At 45.7% G+C, this 15679-nt stretch overlaps 1 protein-coding gene across 2 annotated transcripts in view; it reads right to left on the bottom strand.

Moving 5' to 3' along the window:
* The window catches only part of MID2 (midline 2), a 137518-nt gene extending 136626 nt beyond the window's left edge, over positions 1-892 (bottom strand). For both annotated transcript variants that reach the window (XM_039331121.1, XM_039331115.1), the window contains exon 1: positions 725-892. The gene's annotated coding sequence lies outside the window, so the exon portion shown is untranslated. The remainder of the gene's footprint in view (positions 1-724) is intronic.
* Between the last annotated feature and the right edge of the window lie 14787 nt (positions 893-15679).

Here is a 15679-nt window from a genome sequence, read left to right as displayed (position 1 = left end):
AGCCCCTCGGCGACCGGGCGAGGCGCAGAGCCAGGCGGAAAAGAGGGCGCAGAGATGCTGCGCCCGCGGGCCGGGGAAAGGATATGTGGAGTGGGGGGGGACGGACGGGCGCCCATTTTGCGCGCTGCTCCCCTGCGCTCCTCTCCCCTCCCTCCGCGCCAGCAAATGCCACTCGAGTTGCGCACCTTCCGGAAAAGGCGGCGGAGGGAGAAGGGCCAAGCGCCGGGCATGTGACCCTCCTGCTCTCGCCCTTCCCTGGCCGGCCCCCGCGCGCCTTTCTTCCCGCAGCTCTGCCCTTTTAGCCCTGGCCTTCCCTTGGCCCGGCCCCGGGGAGACCAGCAACCCCCCCCCCCCAAAAAAAACCCCACTCACCCACCCACCCACTCTCCCCGCGCGCCTTTCTTCCCCCAGCTCTGCCCTCTTAACCCTGGCCTTCCCTTGGCCCGGCCCCGGGGAGCCCAGCACCCCCCCCCCAAAAAAATAAGCCCACCCACCCACCCACTCTCCCCCCCCACTTGCAGCAAAGCCCACCTCGCCTCTGTCCCAGTGGAAGACCCCCCCCCCAGCTCAAGCCGGCTTCTCCCCCCCCCGGAGCCCCCGGGGGCGCAAAAGCCGTCTCCGGAGAGTGGGGAGGGGTCCCTTCCACGGGGCGCTGGCCGCAACCCCCCCCCCTCCGGCTCTCCCGCGACCTCTTCCACCCCCCCCACCCCTCCGTCCGACTCACCAGCCGGAGCGAGGAGCCTCCGCGCCGCCACCGCCGGCCCCAGCGCCGCCGCCCGCCTGTCATCTTGTTCCGAGGCTCGAAGAGGAGGAGCCGGCGCCGGTGGCGGCGGCGAAGGCTGAACGCCGGGGAGCTGTCGGCCGGTCGGGAGGCTGCGAGGGAGGAGAGAGACGGGGGGAGGAGGAAGAGGAGGAGGAGGAGGAAGAGGAGGGAGGGAGGGAGGCAGGGAGGAGGCGCGGCCGGCCCGGGCGAGGGGAGGAGAAAGGCAGGAAGGAGCCGGAGCCGCGCCTCCTCCGCCGCCGCCGCCGCCGCCTTGCCCGCCTCTCGGCTGGAGAGCCTTCCAGGCTCGGAAGGCGCGAGGCGCATCTCCCGCGCGGGGCCGGAGCGCGCCATCCCCGGCTTGCGGATGGCGCCCCCTCCCCTGGGAGGAGATGGAAGGGCAGGAGCCCGCTGCAGCGCTTTCCCGGGAGCAGGAGGGGGAAAAACGGCCCGGGGACCCCCAAGACCCCTCCGGAGGGTCTCTAAAGGGGGCCGGGGACAAGCTTTCTGCTTTAAGTTACAAGGAGGGGCGGCGACGGCGGCGGCGGGTCCTGGCAAGGACTTTGCCTGTCCTTTGGAAGCAGCCGCTTCGAACGCTTTTTGCCCGCTTTTTCTCCTCTGGATCACCGCATCTTCTCTCTCTTTCTTCTCTCTCTCTCTCTCTCTCTCTCTCTCTCTCCCTCCCTCCCTCTCTCTCCCTCCCTCCCTCTCTCTTTGTCTCTCTCTCTGTGTGTGTGTGTCTCTCTCTCCCTCTCTTTCTCTCTCTCTCCCTCCCTCCCTCCCTCCCTCTCTCTCTCTGTCTCTCTCTCTCTGTGTGTGTGTGTGTCTCTCTCTCCCTCTCTTTCTCTCTCTCTCCCTCCCTCCCTCCCTCCCTCCCTCTCTCTCTCTGTCTCTCTCTCTCCCTCCCTCCCCCTCCCTCTCTCTCTCACTGCGAGTTCACCTGACCCTTGCTGACCTTGGGTTTAAGGTCGTAGCGACCCTCTGTGTTTGTAAGGGTGGACGGGCCAGCTGCAAAAACGAGACCAGCAGATGCCCAAAAAGGGGAGGGGGGGAGGATGCTGGCAGCTGCTGGCGGGTTATTTGCCAATAACTGGTGATTCCCTGCAGGAGAATTAGACTTCAAAAAAAAAAAAAAAAAGCATTGCCATCTTTAAAAAAACTGTAAAGTCATTTATGTTCAGCTTTCCATGAGGGTCGCTTTCCTGGTCACGATAGCCAGGTTCTTTGCCCTACTTTGCAACCCAGAGATTTCTTTGTGGTCTCCAGTCCAGGGACCATCCAGTCTTCCTCCAGCTTTGCTTCCGAGCTCAAGCAAGATAAGCCAGATGCTGCCACCTGCTGCCTGCTGTGGGGTATGGCAGGTAGTCCTCCACTCAACGACCATTGATTTTAACAACTGTTTGAAATTACAACGGAAAAAGCGAATCCCTGATAGAGGGGGGGAAAAACCCAACTTAATTCTAAAACCTTAATTAAAATCTCTGATTAATAATGATAAACACTATAAATGGCTTGAGAACACACCGTAGATGGCTTATAGCAGGGATCCCCAATTCCCGGTCAGTGGACCGTTATACCAGTGGACCCATTGAAACTGGGTCACACAAGCAGTGGGCAAGTATGCAAAAATACATTTGAACATGTTCTGCATTAGGTTGCATACACAAAACCATCCCCTTCCCCAGCTCCACTGGGGGTCTATGGAGCCGGAAAGATTGGGGACTGCTGGCTTATAAGAAATCTTCCTTTTGCTTTCTTTTGAAAGCCTCTGGATCAGTGGTTCTCAACCTTTCTAATGCCGCGACCCCATAATACAGTTCCCCATGTTGTGGTGACCCCCAACCACTTATACATCACCGGGTGCCAGGGGCATGGCCAAAGAAAAGGGGGAAAAAATGGCGGACAGCCTTGTTTGGCGACCCCCGTGAAATGGTCGTTTGACCCCAAATGGGGTCCCGACCCACAGGTTGAGAACCACTGCTCTGGATGTTTCTTTGGCAAAGCAATAAGTAAACTGAGCTAGCCCTTGCAAATAGCTCTACCATGGCAAAGGACGTACCCCACATACCCCAGAACAGGCTTTGAGAGGAGAGAGACTGAAGATGTATATATTAACCTCATTACCTAGCAAAGACTTTTCTTTCAAATAGGTAATTAAAGCTTTAGAGGGCTTCGGAGCATCAAAGGCAGGGTTGCAGCTTGAAAGAGATGAGATGGAATATGTAAACACAACGAAGTATATTTCTAAAGGAGAAATATTTCGTATCCCGGGTGGATATTGTGGGTTCTAAGCATCACTGAGAAAGGTATCAAGGGATCTTTGCAAGCCAACATTTGTAGGGCAGCCTTTCAAATGTGTGGACCACCAGCCTTTAGTTCAGATTGAGTCTACAGTGTTAGGAGGACACTGGGCTTCAGAAGGATGCCTTTTAAGGTTGCAATCCATAACAGTAACCCACTTGCCTTTGTGTTACTTCAACAGGTCTCTTGCCCAGTTTGAGTCTTAGACCAGTGGTTCTTAACCTGGGCGATATTGCCCCCCAGGGGGCAATTTCATTTTTCAGGGGGGTGATGGAACGAAAAAGGGGCGATATGGGGGCGATGGAGCGAGAAGTTTTGGGGACACTTTTGAGACTTTTTCGTACAGTGAATCACTGTATATCTGTCGTACAAAAACATCAGATCGCTCGCTATTAGTGGGTTGAATTGTTTTTTCAAATGCTCCTCCAGCTAGCTTCAGTACAGAACGCCGTACATGTGTGAAGACGCATCGCTTATCTTCATGCGCGTTGCGCAGCAGCCTCTACCCTTTTTATATTTCTTTTTGCGTCTTAAATTTCACTTGTAATTCAATCATTAAATGTTACTGTTTTTCTTTTCGGGCATTTTAGTTTCTTGCAATTGAATTTTGTTTTCAGTGGTCATTACATTTAAGTGTCTTGAATAAATAAGATAATAATAAAATACATATATCACGAAGTTTGGGAATAAAGTGAAGGGTGGCACCAAAGTTTTTCAAACAGTTGAGATATGGGAAAAAGACTGGAAATAAATTATTTGCATTGATATGTCCTGATGACAATTTTAAAGAAAATAAAAAAGTGTTTGCATAAATTGAAGAACTGTTTCCTATGTTATGATTGAGAGGTTATGTTGGGGGAGGGGGCGATGACAACTTTCTCATTGGCTCAAGGGGGCGATTCTTTCAAAAAGGTTAAGAACCACTGTCTTAGACCATAAACCATGGCTTGAAAATTAGCATCTGCAACACAACTCACTTGGCTTCCTCAATGAAACAAAAAGCTCTGGGCGGCACTGTCAACCTTATGAGGTAGACCAGCTAGGATACACAACCAGATATGCTAAATGAATGTTTGTAAGTTGCAGATGGCCTATAACAGAGTGATCCGTGCAGACTAATTTCTGCTGGATGCTTTACAAATTGCAACTGGAAACCAAGACACGAGTCATTCTGACCGAGAAGAATTTCAAGACTGAATGTTTAGAATATCAAACTTCTACGTGAAAGCTGCTTGGACACAATGAACATTTTATTCAAGTTTGCACTAAGCAGAGAAACTGACTGGTGACCCATCAGTGCAGCTACATCTAACACATACCACACACTGTTCCTCAGCAAAGGGGTATCCTTTCCTTAGCTTCTTGTTATTAGCCAAAGTTGGCCAGCTGCTCTGAACCAGGCTGGATGGAAGCCCCCTTGTTAAGTGGATCACTGCAGTTGTCATAAATATGAGTCATAAACTGTCATAAATATGAAGTCAGTTCCCAAGCATCCGAATTCTGATCATATGACCGTGGGGATCTGCAGCCTCATGTGAAAAATGGTCGTAAGTCACTGTTTTCAGTGACATTGTAATTTTGAACGGTCACTAAATGAACAGTTGCAAATCGAGGACCGCATTATGCAGAAGCCCCCTCCCCACCCTTTTCCAGTGGAATTAGGATTCTTGTTTGTATTTTTCTTCTACTGTGAGAAGGCTATGAATTTGAACCTGTCCTGATTGGAATATCCTTTACCTCCAATATTAGTGATGCTCTTCAAGGCAGCCCTTAGCATTTTGCTACCTGTGTCAAGCCTCGACTTTGGAAATGAGCCTCATAAAGGCTTTTATTATTCACCGACGGTGAAATAGACGTTGCAATTCAATTTCATTGCAATAAGCCTCTCAGAAACAGGACGAGATTATATTTTCGTGTTGGCCAGCGAGCAAATATGTTGGGCGCAGTTAAATCCATTGCAGGGAAGTTATTGGCTAAATCTGGGTCATCGATATGATTGCTGCTTCAAATGGAGGTTTATTTAAAGAAATCAAGAATTCAAAATTAAGGAAAAGGAGGAGACACTGAAAAGCTGGCATCGCAAACTTTTGTTCATTGCTGACGCAGGTAAGAGAGGTTCACCCATGCAGTCCTTGGTTTGTCCTGGATCACAGGAGTCTTGGTTCATCCAAAGGGCTAAATCATAAGGTGATTCAATCAAAACGTTCTGTATGTCACGATTTAAGGTTTAGCATGATGTACGAACCCAGCTCTCGTCCTATGTACTGAATCACAATGTGTCTTGTATAATTTGGGCTTGCTTGTTGCATAAAGCCAGCCACTGTCTGCTGCTTGACAGCGATCCATGGTTTAGTATCATGTTTGAATCCAGCCTTAGACCTGCGTTGCACCATTTGCTAAACTAGCAATACATTTTGCTTCGTCCAGCTCAGTGCTGCTGGAGAGCTTAGCTATTGTGACTTGGTCATTGCAAAATAGATCGTTGCCTATTTTGTGTGATAGTAAATTAAATACGAGTGGTCTTGTAAGGCTGCCTTATTTCAAGTATGATGGTGCCCTGATGATGTTACCTAGTTGGGTCATGAAACGTCTGCAAGAAAACCACCAAGCTCAGAGAGCACCAAGGACCCCACAGTCCTCCTCCTCCGCCGCCTCCTCCTCCTCCTCCTCCTCCTCTCTGCAAACCTCATTCCCTTCTATCCCTGATGATGTTACCTAGTTGGGTCATGAAATATCTGCAAGAAAACAGCTAAGCTCAGAGAGCACCAAGGACCCCGCAGTTCTAGTTCTCCTCCTCCTCCTCCTCCTCCTCCTCCTCCTCCTCCTCCTCCTCCTCTCTGCAAACCTCATTCCCTTCTATTCCTGATGATGTTACCTAGTTGGGTCATGAAACGTCTGCAAGAAAACAACCAAGCTTAGAGAGCACCAAGGACCCCACAGTTCTAGTTCTTCTCCTTCTCCTCCTCCTCTTCCTCCTCCTCCTCTCTGCAAACCTCATTTCCTTCTATCCCTGATGATGTTACCTAGTTGGGTCATGAAACGTTTGCAAGAAAACCACCAAGCTCAGAGAGCACCAAGGACCTTTCATTTCAAGCTTGACCTATAAACATTCTCCTCTATCAGAGACAAGTATAAATATTTGTGTAGCACTGGACACCCTACAAGGACACCCTACAAGGACCTCCCTCCCCCCCCCCCCGAAAAAGGCAGAGACTTTCTGTGGATGGGTCCCAGGTATTTTGCCTTTCCACAAATTGATCTGTTTTGTTCAATAAGCATTAATGCACTTCAGGCACGTGTGAACCAGCCATGGCCTTGCAGTGACCCCCCCCCTGCTCCCCCAGGCAGCTGCTTCTCACATTCAGCCATTAATCAGCCAGAGAGAGGATGTCGGTGTTGTTGATATGCTCACGCTGGGAATATTCCTCCTAATGAATAGGAGGGGAGTTTTGTGCTGTTCCTTTTCCGCCTGCGATCATTCGCCTGGCTTGGCCTCACTTCTTCACCGCACGTTTTAATGATCTTCTAAATAATTGAACACCTTTCCATAATATATTTAAATGTTTTAAATGGCTTGACATGCACATTGTAGATTGCGGACGAGCAAAGGAGAAAGGGGCACTTTTTAACTGCGGTAGAAATACGGAACGCTTCCCCTATACAGGGATGCTGGTGCAAAATGCGGGAATTCCTCTCTTTAATCCCATTTTAATTATTAGCCAGGGTAGGTCTTCCAGGTTTTGTACCCTTGTGTGCACGCGCGCGCACGCACACACACACACACACACACACACACACACACATCCTTGTGCCTTCCAACTGCTGGAACTACAATATCGAGAGCTATGCTGATTGGGGAACATTGGGAGTTGAAATCCAGAGCCACTCAAGGTCATCAGATTCCTGTAAACCGGTTCAGTAAATGTATTTTTAGAAGCCCGTAAATTGCCGGCAGGTTTACCACCATGAAAACAACTGTTCTAGACTAGTTATGAATACCCCAATTAGCATGTTTAAATATGTATGCGGCTATATTCACATCCTTGTTTTAACCGGGTTTTAGAAATATCTGAGCAGGCTAGTAAAAAGCCATTACAGTTTTTCAGCTTATTCCATTAATTCCCTCACAATGCGGCAAAGAGCTTGGCTGCTTGCTGAGAAGGATAAGCAAAGATTCAGTGGCCAGCATCCACATTTGGGGCTGCCGAATAGGTGGAGGATAATTGGAGATAGTTTTGTGGCTCTTTACTTGTGTTGGAACAAATGCTAGGCTTTTCAACGCCCTGTTTCATCTTTTGCCCATTCGACAGAGTAGGAAGCTCTGTTTTTTTTTTTTAACACGTGGGATCCAAGGAGGCGAGGACTTGAAGTCACAGGACGTCAGAAAGAGAGTAGTTATATGTGCAATTTTCCAGAAAAGCATCTTTCTCTGAAACACAAATATCTTCAAAGAAAGAAGCAGCAAAAGATTGGACAAAGAAGATAAGGCTTAAAGGACTGTCAACATTACGAGGTGTTCCAGACAAGAAATACAGGCAATCCTTGACTTACAACAGTTCATTTAGTGACTGTTTAAAGTTACAACAACACCCAAAAAAAAGGGACCTAGGATCAGTTTTCACACTTACAGCTGGTGATCACGTGATCAAAATTCAGACGCTTGGCAACTGGCACGTACTTACGACGGTTGCAGCGTCCCGGGGTCACGTGATCCCCTTTTGTGGCTTTCTGACAAGCAAAGTCAACGGGGAAGCCAGGTTCACTTAACAACTATGGCAAGGAAAGTCGTAACATGGGGCAAAATCGCTCGCAGGGCAAGCAAAATTTTGGGCTCCATTCGAGGTCGTTAAGTCGAGGAAAGATTTCCAGGAGCCGAGGCTGACTTCCAGGCAAAAAAAATACAACGCTGCTAATATTATAGGGTGGAGGTTGGGCTTTAAGAAGACTGTTATTATGGGCTGCCATTTCCTGGGCATGTATTGCATCTAGAAGAGGACTAAATATCACCGGTAATTGCGAGGCTAGACATGTGGATCCAATGTCGATAAAAGGCCTTTAAAAAAAAAAAAAAACACCACAAAAGGCCACATTGTCTATTCCAGTGGTTCTCAACCTTTTTAATGCTGCGACCCCCAACCGGTCGTAAGTCGAGGACTACTCAACTGGTGCAGCACCATTTGCAGAATGGGACTTTTGGTGGGCTCAGCAGGGCAGAGACAGCCTGGACAATTCCTATTGGCTTTTGAAAGCCAATAGAATTAGACTCTATTCAAGAGAGTCTATTCTATTGGCTTTCAAAAGCCAATAGAATAAAAGGGAGTAGCACAGCTAAGGAAAAGGGGTGAAAAAATGGCGGACTGTGTTGTTTGGCGACCCCCGTGAAATGGTCGTTCGACCCCAAATGGGGTCCCGACCCACAGGTTGAGAACCATTGGTCTATTCTCTCGTTTCCATAATGTATACAAAGTTAACTTAGCTTGAACGGCACGAAAGCAAAACCACGGCGTTTTTACGGTCGTGAACTCTGCGTTACTGCATTTTGGAGTCCGAAGTAAACAAGCAACTTCCTAGAAATGTATTTTCTAAGCTGTTTTGCTTGCTTCGTATCTTTTCCCGGGTGTTTTTTTAGCTTTGGCATCCTGTCTCAACTTCCGGCAACTTTGGAGATGTGTGGAGCTTCAACCTGCCAGAAGTCCCCAGCTCCCCAGTTCCCCCTTCCCCTGTGCTGGCTGGGGAATTGTGGGGAGAGGCTGAAGTCCACACGTCTCAAAAGTTGCGCAGGTTGAGCAACAGGGGAATAAAGACGCCCGAGCTTCACAAGCCAATTTCAGAAACCGTTGGGGGAATTTAATATCACACCTGCCAAGAAAGCCCACGGGGCTGGTTTCCTTGCCGTTACTAACTCGGTCCCCTTGACAGCTGCATCCTTCTGCAAAGCTGGAGCCGCTAATGCATTGGCAAAGTTTAAAACAGGTAGATGAAACTGCTCCAGATCTGATTAGTTTTTGCTTGGAACCAGGGCCAAACCCCAATTTTGAATGATAAAAAAAAAATTACAATGCATGCAGGGAGAGGAACGTAGTCAGGAATGGTGGCTGCCCGCAGGGGTGATTCAAGACCCATCCTTTTTCTAACATGCATCAGGTTAAACCATCATGGCTTTGCTTCACATACAGGGAGTCCTTGACTTACGAGCATAAGTCAGCTCCACGTTTCCAGTACTAACCAAGACAGTGGCAACTGTCTCGCCACAGTTATTAAGTGAATCGCCGCAGTTGATAAGTTAGTAACCCGGCTATTCAGTGAATCTGCCTTCCCCCATTGACTTTGCTTGTCAGAAGGTCAAAAAAAGGGGGTCACATGACCACCACCACCACCACCCCCGGGATGCTGCAACTGTCATAAATACGAGTCAGTTGCAGAGTCTCCGAATTTTGATCACCTGACCGTGGGGATGCTGCCACAGTTGTGTTTACGAGAAACACTTTTTTCAGTATTATCATAACTTCAACAGTCACTAAATGAATAGTCGTAAGTTAAGGATTACCTGTATGCACACACACACACACACACACACACACACACACACATGCCTGCACACACACACACACAAACACACTTGAGTGCAGATCTCTGCTGGAAAATGGAGTGTCTAAGACAGTGGTGGTGAACTTATAGCACGGGTGCCAGAGGCAGCACTCAGAGCCCTCTCTGTGGGCGCGCGCGCCGTCGCCCCAGTCCTAGGCCTTCAGCTGGGTTTTATAAAACCTTTTCGCTTTAGGCCTCCGCCGCCGTGTGCAAAAAAAGAAAAAAAGGTTCAATCAGTCAATTTCAACTTCTTGCCGGGAAAAAAAAAAGATCTTGCAAAATTAGAATTGATTGATTGAACTTTTTAGTCCCATCCAGTCTGCCGTTACCACCGCAGCCATGCCCAGCCAATGGGCCACACCCACCAGGCACTCGACAATGCATAAGTGGGTTTTGGATTGCAGTTTGGGCCCTCGGTCTCTAAAAGGTTCGCCATCACTGGCCTAAGATTTTAAAAAGAGGAAGACTTTAAGGAGGCGATGGAAGAACAGAATCCTTTGCTTGTTGAGAAGATCGCCAACGGCCATCTTATGACCCCAGCCTACTGCAATCATCATAAATACACGCGCCCAAATTTTAATCACACAACCATGGGGACGCTTTGAGGATTGTTAAGTGTGAAGACCGGTGTTAGGTCCCTTTTTTTGGTGCCATTGTAATTCTGAACGGACACAAAAGACAGAGTTATAAATTGAGGACTATCTGTATAATTTGGAAACCTAGCTAACCCTTGGCATGGTGGTGAGTTGGAGTGAACTGTACTTAAACACCAGGGCCTGTCTCTGCGAGCTTTTAATTCCTCATAAAATCAGCAAGTGCCACTGCTTCTGCAGTGCTTTCCAAAAAGCATTTAGCTGGCGAATCTATCCCTGTGTGATTCAGCTCTTGGAGGTGATGGCAGCGCAGCCGAAAGCATCTGCTCTCCATTTTTATCACGGAGCAAATCCTCTGCCATGGCAGCCGATGGGCGAAAAGTACTTGAGGGAACAGCTGAAGCTGCTGACTCAGAAGGATCTGAAGGAGGAGAAGACACTGGAGAAGCCTTGTGTTGTCTCATCCTCTCCCCCCACCCCACTCCGGACCTTTTTAGAAGAGACCTCTTTGGCCAGCCAACCCGTAAAAGTGAAGAAAGCCTGTGGAATCTTCCTGTTTTAACACATGTACAGCCAGTACAGATTTGCAAAGTCTATTCTACATAGGCCTACCACAATATGTTTTTCTTTCTTTCTTTCTTTCTTTCTTTCTTTCTTTCTTTCTTTCTTTCTTTCTTTCTTTTTCTTTCTTTTTTCTTTCTTTTTCTTTCTTTCTTTCTTTCTTTCTTTCTCTTTCTTTCTTCCTTTTTCCTGACAGGTGTGACCCCCGAGCTAAACAAAAATTTGTGTAGTTTCACAATCAAAGCCTGTCCTTCTCTCTCCCCCTTTCTTTCTTTCTTTCTTTCTTTCTTTCTTTCTTTCTTTCTTTCTATCTATCTATTTCTTTCTTTTCTTTCTTTCTCTTTCTTTCTTTTTTCTTTTTCTTTCTTTCTTTCTTTCTTTCTTTCTTTCTTTCTCTTTCTTTCTCTCTTCCTTTTTCCTGACAGGTGTGAACCCGGAGCTAAACAAAAATTTGTGTCAAAGCCTGTCCTTCTCTCTCTCTCCCTTTCTTTCTTTCTTTCTTTCTTTCTTTCTTTCTTTCTTTCTTTTTTCTTTTTCTTTTTACTCTTTCTTTTTCTTTCTTTTGGAATAATTTCTTTTCAAAAATAATTTTATGCAAGATTAAAAACAGCGGAAACATGGGAAATTTAGAAAAAAGATAGAAAAAAGACACGAAAAGATAGAAGAAAAGTGAAAAATAGAGAGAAAGAGGGGGGAAAAAATCTAAAGAAGCTACTTCCAATATTCCTTTTGGCCCTTACAAACATGAGTATTATGATTTCTGCCTTCCCAAATTATATCACGTGGATCCCTTCTTCCCATAAACCACTCTTTTCACCAGCAAATCCCCAAATCACGAGTTCACTTTTGACCATTTTCAGGGGGGAAAAAAAAGTCCATAAAGGGCTCCCTTTCCAGTTGAATCCCATTGGTTTAGCTGCTTTATTGACCCTTGAATAAAGAGATCCTCTTTAAAGCAAGAGAGAAGAGTTCTCTTGGGATCCTCCTTTGCTATGCAGAGATCAAAGTGGAGAACAGAGCAAAAAGTCTTTGGCAAAGCAATTTGCAGCCATAAAATTCAAGCGTCTGCTTGTTCCAGAGTCTTTCCCACGGCTGCATCAGCCCGACTCTTTCCAAGCCTGTCTTAGATTTTAGCAAGGAAGACTCAGCTGCCTCTGAACAGACCATTTTGCTTTGGCCATAATGCTCTGCTTCCTTATCTAAAAGAACGTTCCATTGAGGGCCTGGAGCCACCATTATCATTTGTTGGCGTGTATATCTGTATATTCGCCTTCTGCTCACAAATCCCCCTGCTATAGTTGGCACGGATGATTACTCTAGCCATAAACCCAACCTTATGGAGAAAATCCGTCTACTCGGTCACTGAGTCAACAGTGACTTGATGGCACATAATCAACCAATCAAGACGCCAAGCTACTGCTGGTGTCAATCTGTTCCAAAATGGCTTGAGCCCTTTAATGTCATTTCATGGTGTGTAGGAATTAGATCACCCAGGTCTTGCCTTGGGTGCCCTGTTTTCACCAAACATAATAGAGGCTCACACGTCTCTTTCGAGTTCAGCTTAACTCCTGGTGACAACATGAATATGTCCACGGAGTTCCCCTGGCAGCAGTGCAGAACCGGGACCTCAACATTTTTATGTAGCTTCTTGACAAAGTTCTATGAATGACTCACATTGGCCTGCCCTTCCCTCTCCCAAATCCAAGCCTGAATAGCATCTGCTGAGTTCTTACAAGCTATCTCTGAGTCCTTCAGCCTGGGTTAAATACCCCAGGATCACAAAGTATCAGCAGCAAGGATAAAGAACAAGAAAAGAGAAATATCTTCAAAGAAAGAAGCTGCAAAAGATTGGATGAAGATGCTAAGGATTGTCAGCCTTGCAAGGTGTTCCCAACAACGAGTACAGTTATTCCTTGACTTACAACAGTTTGTTTACTGACTGTTCGAAGTTGCAACAGCCCTGAAAAAAGGCACTTACGACCATGTTTCACACTTACGACTGTTACGGCATCTCCACGGTCACATAATCAGAATTCAGACACTTGGCCACTGACTCATATTTACGACGGTGGCAGTGTGTCCTAGGATCATGTGATCCCCTTTGGTGTACCTTCCGACAAACAAAGTCAATGGGGGAAGCCAGATTCACTTAATAATCGTGCTGTTAGCTTAACAACTGTGATGATTCTCTTAACAACAGTGGCAAGAAAGGTCGTAAAATGGGGCAAAACTCACTTAACAACTTAGCAACCGAAATTTGGCTAGAAAAGATGTTGGGAAAAGATGTAGATTTTAAACCTGAACTTTTTTTATTAGGCATAATGCCAGAAAGACTAAGAAACCAAGCCAATATTTGATTTTGCAGGTCACAACAGCGGCAAGAATTACATTTGCGCAACATTAGAAAAATGAAGGAATACCAGCAGATGAAGAAATAATGAAAAAAATATTAGAATGTGCAGAGATGGACAGATTGACTATGAGACTGAAAGAAAAAGAAGAAACGGAATATTATCAAACTTGGGACTTATTTTATCGATGGCTAGAGGAAAGAATAAAGGATTAGGAATGAAATATGTATTAGCGAATGTAAACTCAGACAGCACGTTGGTTGAAAAATTATTATTATTTTTTTAAATTTTTATTTTATTTTTAACCAACAAAACAAAACATAACACACATACACATACAGTATATACTCCTCCCCCCCTTTTTAACAGCGATTACGTAACGGTAATCTTCTATTATTTACATTTCGCCCCTTATTCTTTAGAATATTTGTCCTTATTGCCCCGTTGTTTCTTATTTACATTTTTCTTCCTTCATATTCTACTTCTTACTAAGAATAATTCATATTATTATTATTATTATACATTATTATACACATATTTTCACTTTTGACCTTTCCATATTTATTCTCCTCTATTATTTCTAGTCTCCAATCAGTCATACCGCTTGTTCCATATCAGATAGTATTCTGTGTCTTCCTTTTCTTTTATCTCTTTTGTTAATTTGTCCATCTCAGCACAGTCCAGGATTTTGGTTGAAAAATTATTATTGTATTTATAGAAACAAATTAATAAAAACTTTTACAAAAAAAATAGAAAGAAAGAAATTTGGAGCTCAATGGTGATCGTAAGCCAAGGGTTACCTGGACAATCTAAACCAGTGGTTCTCAACCTGTGGGTTGGGACCCCATTTGGGGTCGAACGACCATTTCACGGGGGTCGCCAAACAAGGCTGTCCGCCATTTTTTTCCTCTTTTCTTTGGCCATGCCCCTGGCGCCTGGTGATGTATAAGTGGTTGGGGGTCACCACAACATGGGGAACTGTGTTATGGGGTCACGGCATTAGAAAGGTTGAGAACCACTGATCTAAACTGTTTGGTCTACTTTTGTGTAAGATGACATTAATAGAATCTTGCCAGTCTGAAGGTCCAGTTCTTCCCCACTGCCTTTCAGAGACCAACACAGGCATCCCATGTCTCTGTTGCCTACAAAGGTTTTAATCGGACCTCCAAGGTCCCTTCCAACTTTATCATTATTATTATTATAAGTCTACAAATTGAAGTCCACAGGTTAAAATCCACAAGTCCACAATTCTGGGAGTTAAAGTCCACAAGTCTTTAAGTTGCCAAGATTGGACATCCCTGCTCTACACAATTGTTGATTATAGCTCCCGAGTCTGCATAATTAGTGCCCTGCTACTCAACTGATCCAAACTTTCAGAAACATAACAGATACTAGAAAGTCTAAATAAATAAAGTGTGATGGGGAAAATGGAGTGCAGATTGGAAACGGGGATTTCTTTAGCGCTACGTCTCTAGGGGGGTCTGCTAAAACTTGCCTCACACATCTAATTTGTTGGCCAATTCAACTTCCTCTACTCCTGATAATATTTTTTAATTCCTCAAATGGCCAATTCAACTTCCTCTACTCCTGATAATATTTTTTAATTCCTCAAATGGAAAGGAACCATGTCTTTGCTTTAAATTCTTGCTTTGGATCTCTAAACAACGCGGTCTGCGTCCAAGTCCCGTGCCAGGGATTCTGCACTGTGACAGAATTTCACAAAAATCTCTCCTTTGTGTACAGGACGATGTTTTTCTTGGCTAGCGTAGCCAGACTGTGAGTCTTGCAATTTAGAAAGACAACTTTCTCTGCCTGTTTCTTGAATAACAGCAGTCTTTCATTTCATTGGGCCTGCTTGAATGTTATCCTTGTGATTGAAATTGGTTTTCTCTGGATGTGGGTGGGTGGGTGGAGGGATGGTTTTGTAAGCTGCTTTGGGGTCCTTTATAATCCAGACAGCAGGATTATTAGGGCTTTTGACGTTTCAGAAGATAAGGCGGCCTTTGCATGAAATGCTAAATAAAACTCAGTAAATCGCCTTTTGCATCACGTAATTGAAACCTCTAACACATCTGACTTTTTTTTATAATTTATCTGGGCTCTCCACATCCCAGCGACTGGATTCTGCATCCTGCTTATTTCAACAATCAGCAGAGGTCTTTCTGATGCCAGCACCCCGTGGATCATAATATTGTCTTATATCCTGTGACACAGCAGAAAAACAACAGGATTATGAGCACGACTTAATCTAGTGAGCAATTCTGGCTTCTGAAAGAGATGCAGCTGGCGCAGTCGTGTCTATCTAAATTAAAATTAAAACCTAGCCATGTAAAGGCTGGAAAATGCAGGTGAAACTGAAAGAGATGTGAGGAATCAACTTCAAAACACTTAAGAGATAAGAGAAGTACAGTTCATACTCTGGATACGCTATTTTTTCCTTTGACCATAGAGGTAGTCCTTGACTTACAGCTATTTGTTTAGCGACCATTTGAAGTTGCAACGGCATCGAAAAATGTGACTTATGA

The sequence above is a fragment of the Crotalus tigris genome, unplaced genomic scaffold (assembly GCF_016545835.1).
Source record: "Crotalus tigris isolate CLP2741 ecotype Arizona unplaced genomic scaffold, ASM1654583v1 scf7180000017622.5263843, whole genome shotgun sequence".
Lineage (NCBI taxonomy): Eukaryota > Metazoa > Chordata > Lepidosauria > Squamata > Viperidae > Crotalus > Crotalus tigris.
The sequence above is the reverse complement of the archived record's forward strand: the minus strand, read 5'-3'. Positions and strand labels throughout refer to the sequence as shown.